The sequence below is a fragment of the Vollenhovia emeryi genome, unplaced genomic scaffold (assembly GCF_000949405.1).
Source record: "Vollenhovia emeryi isolate VEMERY1.0 unplaced genomic scaffold, V.emery_V1.0 DF939206.1, whole genome shotgun sequence".
NCBI classification, from domain to species: Eukaryota; Metazoa; Arthropoda; class Insecta; order Hymenoptera; family Formicidae; genus Vollenhovia; species Vollenhovia emeryi.
The window spans coordinates 304,721-318,527 of record NW_011967160.1 but is presented as its reverse complement, the minus strand read 5'-3'; the positions used below and the strand labels follow the sequence as shown (position 1 = coordinate 318,527).

General features: G+C 39.9%; 1 protein-coding gene and 1 long non-coding RNA gene across 6 annotated transcripts in view; one reads left to right on the top strand and one right to left on the bottom strand.

Moving 5' to 3' along the window:
* The window catches only part of LOC105561493, a 61,725-nt gene extending 49,211 nt beyond the window's left edge, over nucleotides 1–12,514 (top strand). The window contains exon 3 of the long non-coding RNA XR_001008910.1: nucleotides 9,698–12,514. This is a non-coding gene — a long non-coding RNA (uncharacterized LOC105561493). The remainder of the gene's footprint in view (nucleotides 1–9,697) is intronic.
* Nucleotides 1–13,807, bottom strand: part of LOC105561495 (ankyrin repeat and fibronectin type-III domain-containing protein 1) — a 95,036-nt gene that overhangs the window by 26,189 nt on the left and 55,040 nt on the right. The window contains exon 1 of one of the 5 annotated variants that reach the window (XM_012011530.1): nucleotides 9,070–9,699. The exons of the other annotated variants lie outside the window; for them this stretch is intronic. The gene's annotated coding sequence lies outside the window, so the exon portion shown is untranslated. Of the gene's footprint in view, nucleotides 1–9,069; nucleotides 9,700–13,807 lie in introns of those variants that run through there. 5 annotated transcript variants of the gene reach the window in all.

The following is a 13,807-nucleotide window of genomic DNA, read 5'->3' as shown; positions in this document are numbered from 1 at the left end:
ATATCTAATAATTTTTAGTGGAACGTGGGAGTCGGTTTCGTATATTGTGTATTTAAATTACTCGTGTTTTTGCGTCGAATCGCGCAGAAATTTCGATATTTCATTTGCACTCGTGGCGCTTTGCAATGTATAGTATTTCTAAAAATGGATATCTCTTCTAAAGATAACGTATTAATTAGACATACAACGCTAGTTGCCTTTAAATAACATTTAAAACGAGGAGATGTAAATTATAGAAATGAAGAGCGCTGTTGTAAAAAAAATCTATCGTGATTAATTATTCGAAACAGTACTTTGCGTCCGTTTGACGTAGCATTTCTAGGTTTAATCAGTTCCGTTATTTTCCCATTTTATAAAACATATTTTCCGAAGTTCTTACGGAGACATGTGCGCCCCATGGAAGTTTCTACTGGACGATATTTAGTTTCAAATCAACTGATACGGAAAATGTATACATATATCAAACATTTCAAAACGATATTTGAAAAGTACTTCAAATATTCGTGAATGTAATCCGCGGCACGTGTTTGCTTAATATTCTCCGACAATTCTGGTCTTGCGTTCTAATGTTTAACAATACCCAGAATAATAATAAAAGAATAAACCTTTTTGAACGTAGAATCTAATAATTAGAGTTAAAAAGTTCAATTTTATCAGAGGCCATTTTAGACGAAGTAGATATACTTCGTGTCAAATTTTACAATAAACTCCCATGTGCGTTATATTTCTAGCTTGAATTTCGCTACAAATTATAGGTCGTCCAAAATTGGCTTCGATATATAATCTTTATCTCGATTATAATCTCATTCTAATAAAATTGTATTATTCTCATATGAATGAAATACCATCAATATTTGTGTACGATTAAAATAATAAAAGCGTTCCTGACTTGAAAGATAGTGCGTATATCACCGATACGTTTTTCCAATTAAAATGTTATCTGGAAAAACGCATGCGATAAATTGGAACAATTCTTTCAACGCAAAAAATTTCTTCTCCGGAATAGAAGCCATTCTATGAAACCAAAGTGGACGATGCTCGCTCCCGGGGGATATACATGAAAACGCTACGAGGGTAAGGAGCGACGAAGGAAGATTTCTCGAGAGAAGAGACGAGAGGATAATGCATTTTCCCCCTCGCCAGGTTCGTCGCCAATGCTTCTTACGCTGCCATCGTTATGTCTGCATTATACAGTCGTTGCCGCCGACTGCACCGATGGTTTTTCATTGCAAAATACGCCGGTGCTTCATTTGGGATTCCAGGGGGAAATGACCGTACGTGAATCTCATCTTCGAATGGGGATTCGAGCCACTTGGACTCGCGCAGCGGCGAGTGCAATCTTTATATATTTGCAGATAAATTGACAGGGTTTTAAAAATTACTTCGATGCATTTTTGCATCTTAATAAAGTTTGGCGATGCGACAACACTTCGTAAATCCCGTCATTTTAACGTGGCGCCGGGCGCCGCTTTAATATCGCGATTTAATGTCGAATTAATGAACGGCATCAAATGTGTCGAGATTACTCGAAAATGATAAATCTGCTCGCGCGAAATGGCCCGCGAATATTCATTACGCGCGATTGTTAACAAGCGGGCATGACAATTTTATTATTATCAGGTGCGAATCGCGTATCGATCTGTCGAATTTCAAAGTTTCCCTTTACGCGCGCATGCATTTAATTATTGCCGTTCACATAAACATTAATAGTGCTAGAAGTGTATATAAAGTATTTTATCGCTAATATAGAAATTACAACGTGCGCACGTTGCATTTCGCTGGCGACTTTGTATTGACACCGAATTAAATCGCGACATACACGAAATATTATCGTCTACGTTATCAACTTTGTTCAGAAATAAAAATTGTTACTTAAATTAAATTATGTAACTTGTGCACGCGCGATGGCTGAGTTCTTACAAAGTTTTAATAATTACACAAAGAATGTCAATAAAATTGCGCGTTTATCGGTACATTCCATAGATAAATTATTACATTAAAGTTTATTAAAGGTAGTACAACGTTCTATGCAAAGGGTAAATATTTTGCAGCAAAGATTATAATAAAATTTTTATTATCCCGAAATATACTGACATTACAATTATGATATTTTTATTTAAAGATGTGTACGCTTTATATTTCACGAAGAAATTCATAATTTTTTCACATACTTTAATATACAATTTAAAACAATCCAATTCCACGCTAACATAAAGGAAATAAAATTTTACGAAACGCATATGTTTTAATATAAGTTGCGCAGTTTGTATTATATTTATAGGAAAAATTGCAATGTCAAAGTAGTAATTTTCTGGGCGAAACAAAAATTAATTAACTGAACCATTGCTGCAAATATTGTGTGTGAGGTTTCAAATAGAATTAATTTACAAAAGTATATATAACTTTTTTACAGTGTGCGTTATGTGCGCGTGTCCGTTGCTTACTAATGCAACGGAAAGAATGTAATTTACTACCAATCTACATAGTAATAAAGACTGGTATAATATTGCTGTGTTCCAGCGTTTACGGCAAAATGTTGCAAAAGGAAAGCCAGCTTTATATGCAATTTATAAGACAATATCTTCCCCGTGTATAGTCATCAAGTTTGCTATTGTTCTAGTCCGGCACACGACGCATTTACCACGAAGAGATTGCTGCAGTTTCGTGTGTCGCTCGAAGCTGCATCGCGTGTATATCGACTGTTGTACTGTCCTGTGTAAAAGGTCTGATATGTGTCGCTCGCACGTGTCGGGGCATAGACATTAGATTTTATACTGAATCCAGCGATACCGGCTTGATCTGTCAGCTACAACGAGTGACGCATCGCAAAATTGAGAAAATAAATGTGGGAGGCGTGACCGCCGGTCGCGATTATCGAGTCCCAAAATGTCAGGGATGTTATCGGAACGTCCCGATCGATTGCATTATCGTCATCGGGATCAGATCAAGCAGCTAAAAATGTTGCCTAAACGCGTTAAAATCTGCCCGTAAAATCGCCTTTACGTTTCCGTTGTAATTTATTACACGGAGGCGGCGTGTTCATAAAACGCAGGCTATTGAAACCGGGCGAGATGCTTCGGGCACGTGTAAAGATCCATCTACGAAGACGCGCGGTGGAACGATGCGTGGTTTAACGCATCACTTGGTATTCGCGCTTCATAATTTAATAACACTTTGCGTTATCAGTTGCACGCCGCAATTTATCATCGTGCTACGCGATGCCACGCGATAAATTTTTGCGACCGCTGACATTTCACGAACGTCTATTGCGCTCTATATTCGTAAATAATTTTCAAACGGGCGGCTAAGCCAGAACTGGATTTATCATCAGTTTTAAAGTCGGGGGGGGGGGGTATATGTATGTAATGACTGCAAACAAAAGCAAATCCTGCTTGATGTCCGCGTGGGTTTCGCGTATTAAAGCACGTCATTTATGCGGTGCAAAAAAGATGCATGGCAAATGTTTCATATTAATTTATATATATATATATATATATGCGTAGCTCGCTATTACATTTTAAAAGATATATTAATATTAATGCGGCGTTACACTTCAAAGAAACCGTCAACCTGCATTTTGTTGTATGAAATATTACAGTTGTTAATTCATTCTCGTTATGTTATAAATGTAGCGTATACACCGTAGCATATTATAAATGAGCGCGTTATATCACAAACGGGTCTTCTCGCGAGTGATTTCCGACGGGATGCGCGTTAGAAATTTTTCCGAGTTTCAGCACGAAATTTCAATGGAAATCTGCTAAATAGATATTCTCGGTCGATTGGGGGGTCGATGTCGCCCCGCGCCTGATTGAGACAAACTGATAATTGGATTTGGCACGACTAATTGCGCCGGAAACAAATAAGCGCCGTAACACCGCGAAAAAAGGAACTGGTTATTTTTTATCCACGCGCAACACATACACACACACATACACGTCCTATTTGTCTCCATATATTTTCTCCTGGGTACAGCGCGTTTAAATTTCAATCACCGCACTTTTCCGAACATCCGCGAAAACTCTTTTTTTTTATTTAATATCGATTTCCCACTCGTCAATTTAGCCGCTATGCAGAATTTTTTTTTTTATACATAAGATGAATCGATAACTGCAATATGTGTGCGTGCGTGATGTGATATTGGTACTGCTGAAGACACGTTTGATGAAATAAAAATCTGAATATATTCGCGATTAAATGGAATAAATGTTAGCTCGAAAATTGCACGGGTCGGCATTTTCCGTTTCGTTTACCTTGTGAAACTTCACTCAAAATCCGATTCGTGGGTCCGGCCGCTACATCCACGACGAGAGAGAAACGCCCATTCGGCGGTAACAGTTTGAAACTGGAGCAGTACACGGACCATTGCGCGCATCGGCGGGGTAAATTATTTAACTTCTGCCCTGATGATGAATAAACTACGGAGCCCACCAACGTTCTTTTACTTTATCGTTAATCCGTTTCGCGCTATTGTCCACGTCGGATTTGCGATAACAACTGATGGAAAATTATATAGCGGCGGGGCGATTTTAACACACCGGCCAGTGAGAGTTCATCGACAGTGCCAATCAAATTGCTCGTTACGTCGCGCAAACTGTCGCACTCGTGTGCCGCCGAAATCACGTCGCACAGATAATACGTATCACACTACTCTGAATCATTACGAGCTCACAAAGGGGTCATTACGATGCTCCGTGTCTCATGCGCGTATTTTCTAAACCGAATCCAACTGATGCGCCGTCCGATCGTGACTTTATCACGTCCGATTGAAAGTGACTTCGCCTTTAACGAAGCGGAATGTAATTGCGTTATCGATTTGCAGTGCACGGCGATGCAATTTCACGTTGCGCCGGGGACACTGGAAAGCGTCATGAAAAGCCGCAAAAATGAGGTAGAGCTTTTCCATCAGCAAGAGAATCTCGTCAAAGGAAAGTGTATCGACGTCGATTAACCACGCGAGATGATATTTCCCGCGTCGTACTCGTCAAATTAACGTCGCATTGCGGCACGGCGAAACAATTTTCCCCCCCTTTCTTCGTTAAGAGTCCAGTTAAATAACGTTCCGTAGCTTCCCAATCACTGGCGAGGACCTTCGAAACTCGCGCGTTTGAGAATTTGTGACACTCGATCGCGAGACGCGTTTCTTTTCCCGCGAGAATACGCCGCCTCTCACGCAAAAGGTCCTCACGACGTAGAGGAAGGACACGTACTGAAAGGAGGCTCGTAACAGATGTGGTGTGCTGTTAAGCATCCGTGCATGACATCGGGGCAGGTGAGTTCGAATTTCGTTAGACTCAGGGGCGTATTACGAGCTCGACGGGTTTTCGCCTGCGTATGTAAAATATCCCGTCTAAAACGTTTACATTTTTACGTTTACTTTGCGCGACGTAATGCCATTTTCGTACAGTCGATCTCGAGTATCCTTACGATAAAATAACAACACTACGCTCCCTTTCGGTGCTCTCTCGGCAAAGGACTCCTCCGTATTTAAACTGCAATAACCGCGGTGAAATAAAGATACGTGGGAAATGTAGTAAATACGCGGGAAATTAAATAAATATGTGGTTTCAAAGATCTACGTAATATTTATACTTTGCGGTATAAATAATTCCTTGATATTTAAAGCAAAGCAAGGAAGATAAATATCAACATTTTATATCAATTCCGGTATCCTTTGTGCTGTTTGATTTTAATACTTCCTGCTCCTCAAGTATTTCGATTTTATTGAATTTGTATTGCAATATATATTACTTTTCCAAGAACGTAAAAAATCAAATTGAAAACCTAATTTTACTTTGCACATATATATATTCCCGGGGAAAAGTGACGGAAGCTCCTTGATTTATTACCGTTATTATGAAAATCGCGTTCTTTACATTATTACAGTGCAAGTTTTGCACAATGTGTATTTAATTTTAAAATATTTTCGCAATAACAATTATTCATTCATGTTCGACTTTTATTAGGAACTTTCACGTCAGCGGTATAAAAATAACCGCACCGTAGGCGCAAATTACATATTATTATTTAGTAACATACCACTTTTATTATTGCATTCTCTCGAGAAACTTTCATCGAGCTTCGTAAAAGAACTACCAGCGCAACAAAATTTCACCCACTTCCGACGTGCAGTTTTATGCATCGTGCGAATTACAAAAAAAACCCCCCTCGTTATCACGTGTCTCTTTTTAGATATAACTTTGGCTTCGCAATCCTTTATCGGCGCGTCAATCAGAAGCAACGACGACTATCGCGAACGCCTATCGTTCTCCTTCGCCGCTGTTCCAAGAAATACAGAATTATCGGGACACCCGTTGCATCGGTACTCGCTTCGCAGGTGCCGCCCTTTTCCGGAGTGTTTTTCTCACACAGTACAGCGGGCAGAAGGGTGAGCAGCGAACGAACTCGTAACGGAAACTTTCCGAGTGCTCGTAACTCGATGCAAAATTTGAAAAGAGCGGAAGTAGGACAATCACGACGGGTGGAACAATTGAGGGGGGGGGGGGAGATCTCCGTGATTTCCGAGCATCCTAAGCTCTCTCGTACGTAAGACCTCTCGTACGTGTATGCGAGCGAGCGGATAATTGAGAAACGAACTTCGCGCCGCGCCGAGAGCCGAGAGATGTAATTGAGAATAGGGCCGAGTAGGAAATCTGGTCGATGGCGAGCAACTATAAAATACCGCGACGTTGGCACGGGCCGGGGAGAAAGAAAGACTGTCGGTTCTTTTTATTATTCTTCCTTGTCTCGCATTGCTGACAGTGCGGAATGAAGAGGGCCCGCCATGCATACAGATCATTCTCGGATTCTGAATAATCCAACCTGGCTCGGCTAAAGTAGGACTACGCGACGTAAATTTATGGGAAAGGGGAGAGACAGGCGGATAAAAAGTGGCGAGAAGGAGTCCATTTATAACGAAAAAAATTTAGAAAACGCTACGTAAATTTTCGCAGCGAGAAAAATTATTAAGGAATACGATTTTCATCTGAGCGCCTTTAAGACACTTTTCACAGACCGGCATTACTGAGAAGGAATTTAATTAAAGACTTAATTAAAATTATGGCAAGAAACCGAAGAAAATATGTTTATGAAAATTGCAATTGTGGTATATGCACCGGAGTAGTTCGTATAATTTAATTTGGGTCAGGTGAGGGAGAAAAAACTAATTTCAAGGAAAATCTGGGGGAATCTCATTTCCGCCTGTCACTTCCGATCATGATTCTCCGATGGTCGTGTTCAATACATTTACATAATGCAATCTTATGGATGTGGTTTGTGCAATCGATGCATAATATTAAGCCTCGTAACTTGACGGTAATTGCTGTTTTCATCAAGAGGTTGGTGTCGAAAAGACATCCTTTTTCTTCATTCCCTTCGCCCTTTTTGCCTGTTATACACACAAACACGCGCCACGCTCCCTTTCTATCTCCCTCTCTCTTAGAAAAAGCTTAGTGTTATATTAAAAAATGGGAAATGAGTGCCGTTATAAAATTGAAACGATTACGGTATTTAATATTGACTTGGAAATTAATTTTTAAGTAATAACTGATAACGTGAATGCATAATATTACAGATTTAATTAAATTTAATTCAAAGATATTTCTCATTGTTAATTAAATCAGTGATGCATCATTCGCCACATCGGAATTATTGTTTATTACGTCCTTATTAACATGCTAGTTCGGCGCATTATTAAGAGTAAATTATTTCGTATTAATTAATTTAGTTCACGTCTATTCCAGACGCGCAGAGAAAATATTGCAAATCATAAAATGCAGAGCGATACAATAGAACACTTCGTGTCGCGTGAATTATTAAGAAGCCCAGGCGTAAAGTGACCAAGTCGAACTAGCGACGAGAGGCAGCTGGACGTCGATATGCATAAGAGACGTCGAGATCGTTTAATTAAGTTACGAAAGAATAGCCCAGTCTATCTATTCTTGTCATTTACTTCTATACACGTGCTTTCGCCCGGCTCGCGAATCAACACGTTGTACCCAATCACTTTCCTCAGTTTACTCGTAGCTCGTCGCACGGACTGCCGTTTTAAATTCTTTCGTGACGCCGCGGCACGTTCGGGAACCAGCGACGGGTTGCCAAATCGCCAACATCTGTCTTCTACTTTTAGCCGAAGTCGAAATAATGTTCGCGGGAGAGCGCGGACCCTCTCCGCGAAAGTGAAAGTAAATCGTCTCTAGGGACGAGCGGTGTGTCTTGCGTAATCGATTGGAAGTTATGATCCCTCGGATCGGCCATTCATCTTTCGATATCACACGATTCGAATAAATAGTTCAGCAACAGCGTGAAACGATACGTTCGAATCTGCCATTTTCAAATCCTTGTTACAAGTTATATATAGTCAAGACGAGCAACTTTTGTTTATGTTAGAACATTACAAAGTGCACCGTTCATTCTCCAACGTTGTGCATAAATACATTAACTGCGATTGACACGAGCATATTTTTGTTTCCCAAAAACATATTAGAGTTGCAAATAGTGAATTTCTCTTTTATTGCAATTATGAGCGTTCTTTATGTCGCGCACGTGGAAATAAATTTGAAATGTATGTGTCGAATTAAAATATGAAATTATTTCCCTTGAAAAATATTTAGTATCTGACGTGTTTTATCTTGATAAAAAGTTCGTCCGGGAAATGCACGGAATAACAACTTGACATCTGTCAAAATACATATTCAGCGCAGACAAAGCTACTCTCGCAGCCCGAGGTGAGCGAAGCGAGAGGACCCCATCGATCGATCGGAAAAGCGGCAATAATAAGCCTCTTACATGCTCTTTTAAAAGTGGTTAAATGATGCTGCGCGCGTAAGGCGAGACACACGTAATAAAGCCTTGGTGGAAAGCATTAATTGTGTCAGTTAGCGTGGCGTCATCGGTCCAAGATCCCCAAGGCGGTCTCGGAGCGGTCTATCGGAGCGTAATTCGATCGCTGCCCCCTCGCTAAAACTACCGCTCGCAATTCGCCGAGTAATCTGATCGACCGGCGCGGTGCGGCGCGGCGCGGCGCGGCGGGCATTCGTCTCGTCTCGAGGTCTCCTCGTTAAAACTCACCGGCGGCGGCGCCGTTGTACGTCGTTGCACCGAATGTAGAAACCGGTTTACACCGCGCGACGATTCCTGATGCATTCGTTGATGCGGGGTCCGCGAGGTCCTCCACCTCTCCGGGCGCGCGGCTCTCCCTCGCTCAAAGCCCGCCTCGCCCCTCGTGCATTTTCATCGGGCGGCTCCGTCGTGGACGAGTCTCACGAGGATCTCGACGATCCTCCAAGCCGGCCATGGTCGCCACGCGATGTCGGCCGGTCGGAGAATCCAACGAGCGAGTATCGGCGAACGGATATACGGTGGGCGTTGAAACCCGTTCGATTCCGCTCTCGGAGCTCCTCAAGGCCGGAAATCCTCCAGATTTGACAAATGTCACGGCGCACCCTCTTTTAAATTCTGTCCCCTTTTATTCGGGAAAACGCCGTCCGCTTTCACGTCTCTCACGTGTCACCGTTGACTTCCTCACCGTTAACGAAATCGCTTCCTCGTTAATCGCATTTTGTTTCACTCACTTGGTCAATCGACCGCACGACCGGGCTTCCGAGAACGATTTCACTTGGTTATCGTCGGCTGCCATTAGAACATTTATTCCATTCTTTTCTCCGTGTATAATGAATTATCGTTTGATAACTTACAGAACTACGAGGAGGACGAGAGGGAAGGGACGCGAAAATGATTGAATCTGGACCGATTGTTGCCGCCGGCTTGACTTTCTAGTCGCGATTTAAAGGTGCCGAGATACGAGCGCGCGTGGGGCACGCGTGGAGCCTGTCAACACGCGTGACAACTGGCCTTCTTTGTTCACCATCGCGTTCACCGTTCCTCGGCAGGAGCGCCGAGTGCGCAGAAGCGATCGCCGCGGACTGCACAGGTCGCTCAGACCTGCGACTCACGATGGCGAACGCCTTCCTCTTCCTTCGTCAGATCTGGAGGACGTAAACAAAGCGCGGGAGACGATTGGCTGAGGAGGGCGACCTGTCTGGCCCAGGTACCAGGTACTACATCGCCCGTCTCTCGCCTCAGGTGTACACGGCTTCCGGTTTCAACGCTTCCAGGCGCAACCGAGCACCGCTGTGCGCGAGGCTGTAATAGGGATCACCATTCCGCAGGCTGCGCTACTTCTGTCGGATAAGCTTACTGGATGGAGCACCGTTCGTGCGGAAAATTATTAAACCGATTATTTTACCAATTATTTCAACCTGTCGCTCCCGCCACAACCGGGTAGCTATGTAGTTGAGATTATAGAGTAAAATATTACGGCATCTATATTTTAATATCTGCGAATATATGTATTAGTTCCCTTTAGTTTTATACGTACGGATGATTATCAAGACTTTAGACAGCACACGTATCTGGGTGTATATTTAAAACTTTTCGAGAGGTAAAATAAGGTACCTTTCATTCGTGGCAATTTGAGAATTATTACAAATATCATAAGAATTTGGAAAGTTATTTTTCTTGAAATGTTTCCGGTGAACTTACTGATCAAAAGGATTTTTCATTGTGTACAGTAACTTTGCAACAGCAATGCAAGTTAATACACGCACTGTAAAGTTACTGTACAAAGCAATGATATGCAATGACAAAGTAGTCAAAGAATTTAAAAAAATTTGTAAAACGTAAACATTTTTTCGTGAATTGTTTACTTGTTAGGTAACAGAGATGCAAATAAATATTTTTGTACAAATGATCTGAGAATTAAAGGATTCAAATATTGCTGCGCGATAACAAATCTTATGAAAGATCAGGAATTTCAGGATTAAATTCAAAGTTTAATTCAAAGTTACGATTTTCCGTAACAAAGTAAAACTACTTTTGAAATGGTGTCTGACCGACAAAAGGTTTTTTCTATGTCCGTTTTAAATAATCTGTAATTTGTATTAGAATTCAGAATAAAACGCTTTCTATAATTCCATGTGCCGCATATGACACGGAAAACATATTAAGAATTGGAAATATGTATGTAAACTGTATATTAAGAAGATACACACATATATGTGTGTGTGTGTGTTAAAATGCGTACATGAAATTAAAAATGCAATTCTATGCCGAATTCTAAAATGTAGGTCGTCTAAAATGGACGACAGTAGCATAAGAAAATTGCAATTTATATTGCTCATATCATTCATACACTGTGTACGGGACAATATATTATACGTAGCATATAATTATGAATGCAAGTTAATCCGGATATTATCATATCCCTCGACAAGTATCGTTGAAATTGATTGAAGTTGCAATAGGCACATTTCAATATCCTGAACAATTTATCATGCTTAATTTCATGTATGTACATATACAATATAATTGTGAAAGAGATTTAGGTGGATTCGTTGAAATAATATAGTCAAAAATAAAAAAAATAAAATGTGACCCTTTTTTTAAATTCGAAGAAAGAATCAATTCATTTCCAATAGTTTATGAAGAAAATTTGATGCCGAACACAATTCCTGTTCCCAAAAGGTTCTATTTGAATTTTGAGAGAAAATTGAGATTAAAATTAATATAACCAGAGAATATTTCCATACATTTCACAGCGCAATATCTGCTGTGCTATATGATACGTGTTGAAAAAAAATTGATTTTATTTAAAACTAAAAAATGCATTTTTAAAGCTTTATAAAAAAAGAATTTTGTAAAGATTAAGATTAATACAGCAGATTTTTTCGCGACTAAATAGTGGGTCTGTTACATTATGAAAAATTGTAATTAAATTATTGAAAGTTAAGAGCAATAGTTTTCTCTCGATTACTCATTCACTACAAGAATTACTCAGGTTATTGAATTCCAAGTTCATATAAAAGTAATGTATTCAGAAGTAATAAAATTAGTACGGTGAAGATAAAAATTAATTTCTTTCTAAAGATTTGTTACTTTTCAGAATATAAATCCAATGATAAAATGGACGAATACAATAGCAGATCTAATATTCAATAGATTGCTCGTAGTCCTTGATAGCTTAATTTGCAACTTTCCCCTCGGTGTACCTAATAGATCCAATATTTGATCACGAAAATCTTATTACCTCTAGCCTTCGTAACAAATTCCTTTTGAAGGTTGAAAGTTCTAAGTTCATATTTAGTTTCGCCTGAAATATATACACGCGCGTGCTGTGCGGATGTTTTCTTGAGAGAGGGAGATATATAATATATACATATATATATCAAGAAAATTTTAGAAACTCCATAGAAGCCTGTTACATTCGATATTTCACACAAGTAAAATTCTATATCGTCTCTATTGCACGATGTTCAATAGAAAAGTTCTAAAGAAACGAAAGAATAATTATTCCCCTTGCAGTTTCCTTGACTCTTAATATTATTCTATTTTTATGCTTCATCGCGTTTTAATTCTGAGAAATTTGAGATGATTAAGTTATAAATACAAAGCAAAATATATGATCTAATAATATAATTATAATTGCAGACTTAATGAAAGATTATTATAAAAAGTTTTAACGTTATTCAATGTTATTTTAACGTGACTTTGCCGCAGAAAGTAAATTTATATTAGCATTCGATAAAAACGAAAGGCTGCAGATGTCTTATTGGATACGACAGTTTCTATCTTACTCATCTCATAGTTTGCGAAAATCTCTTCAAAATGGCAAATTTCTCCAATTTTCCGAGGTAATTATGAATGTGGTAACCATAACAGATACTATCCGCACGAGTATTCAGAATCTCGATAACAATGTCGTTCTTGCAATTTAACTTTAAGCCACAGGCAGTCCCCGGCGACTCGAAACTTTCTATCATGGGCTTATCCCCCGAGCGGAACGTTGTCGAGAAACACTTTTCATAAATGGTGGTTATAGGCAAACTTGTCTCGTTAAACCAAACAGTATTGTCCCTCCGAAAGTGGAGAAGGATTGAATGTTTGACGCCGCCCTTTAAGAAGAGCATCTTGTTACCGCGTGTTTATATTTATTTTATTTTATAAAGGCTTAAAATTTAATATTTACTGCGACACTTGAAAACGCACGACGCCGCCCGTTTTACGATGGGCCCGGATATTACTGTCATTGGCAATAAAAAAACGGAAAGATAAATCAAAATCCACTTTGCGAGTTTGCAAGTAAAGGTCGTTAAACGGGTCAAGCCTCCCCTCCGTGGCTGACGTACCTGTATTTAACCCATATTGCATAGCCACTTTTATAGACAAGTATTAAAAAAAGTGATGTCTACGATGTCATAAAATATCCTTTGTCCTCTTGACGACATGTCGTAAAGTTATCTATATTACGCGCTCGCAACCGTTGCTCGTACCCTTGTGTTTTATAGAACATTCTCAGCTCATTCGCACGCGCATGCGTGTGCCCCAACAAACATTATCAGCGCTCTGTGTGTAAATTATATGTAGAAAATGTAAATAAATAATATTTGCTATAATAAGTGTGTATTAATTGATGCGTATGGAACTGCACTCAGCCGGTGGACGATTGAAATTTACAACTTTCGCCGTTACGTTATTACGGACGATTATTGGCAAGTTGCAACTTCGGCCATATATTAAATTACAAGCCATGACGATTCGCTTGAACTCGATTAACCGCGGAAGTTACAAATCCCGCGCGGATGTAGATTAATCAATCATTTAAATCCGCTCGAGCGAGTTTCGCGCGGAAGACGGCGCCGAAGCTCTCTAACGAATATAAAACTAAGACTCTCCGTGTTAACGCGCGTAATTAACGCGCAAAGAGAAAATTTATTTTATCTATATTTTAATCATTAATTCCCCCCCCCCC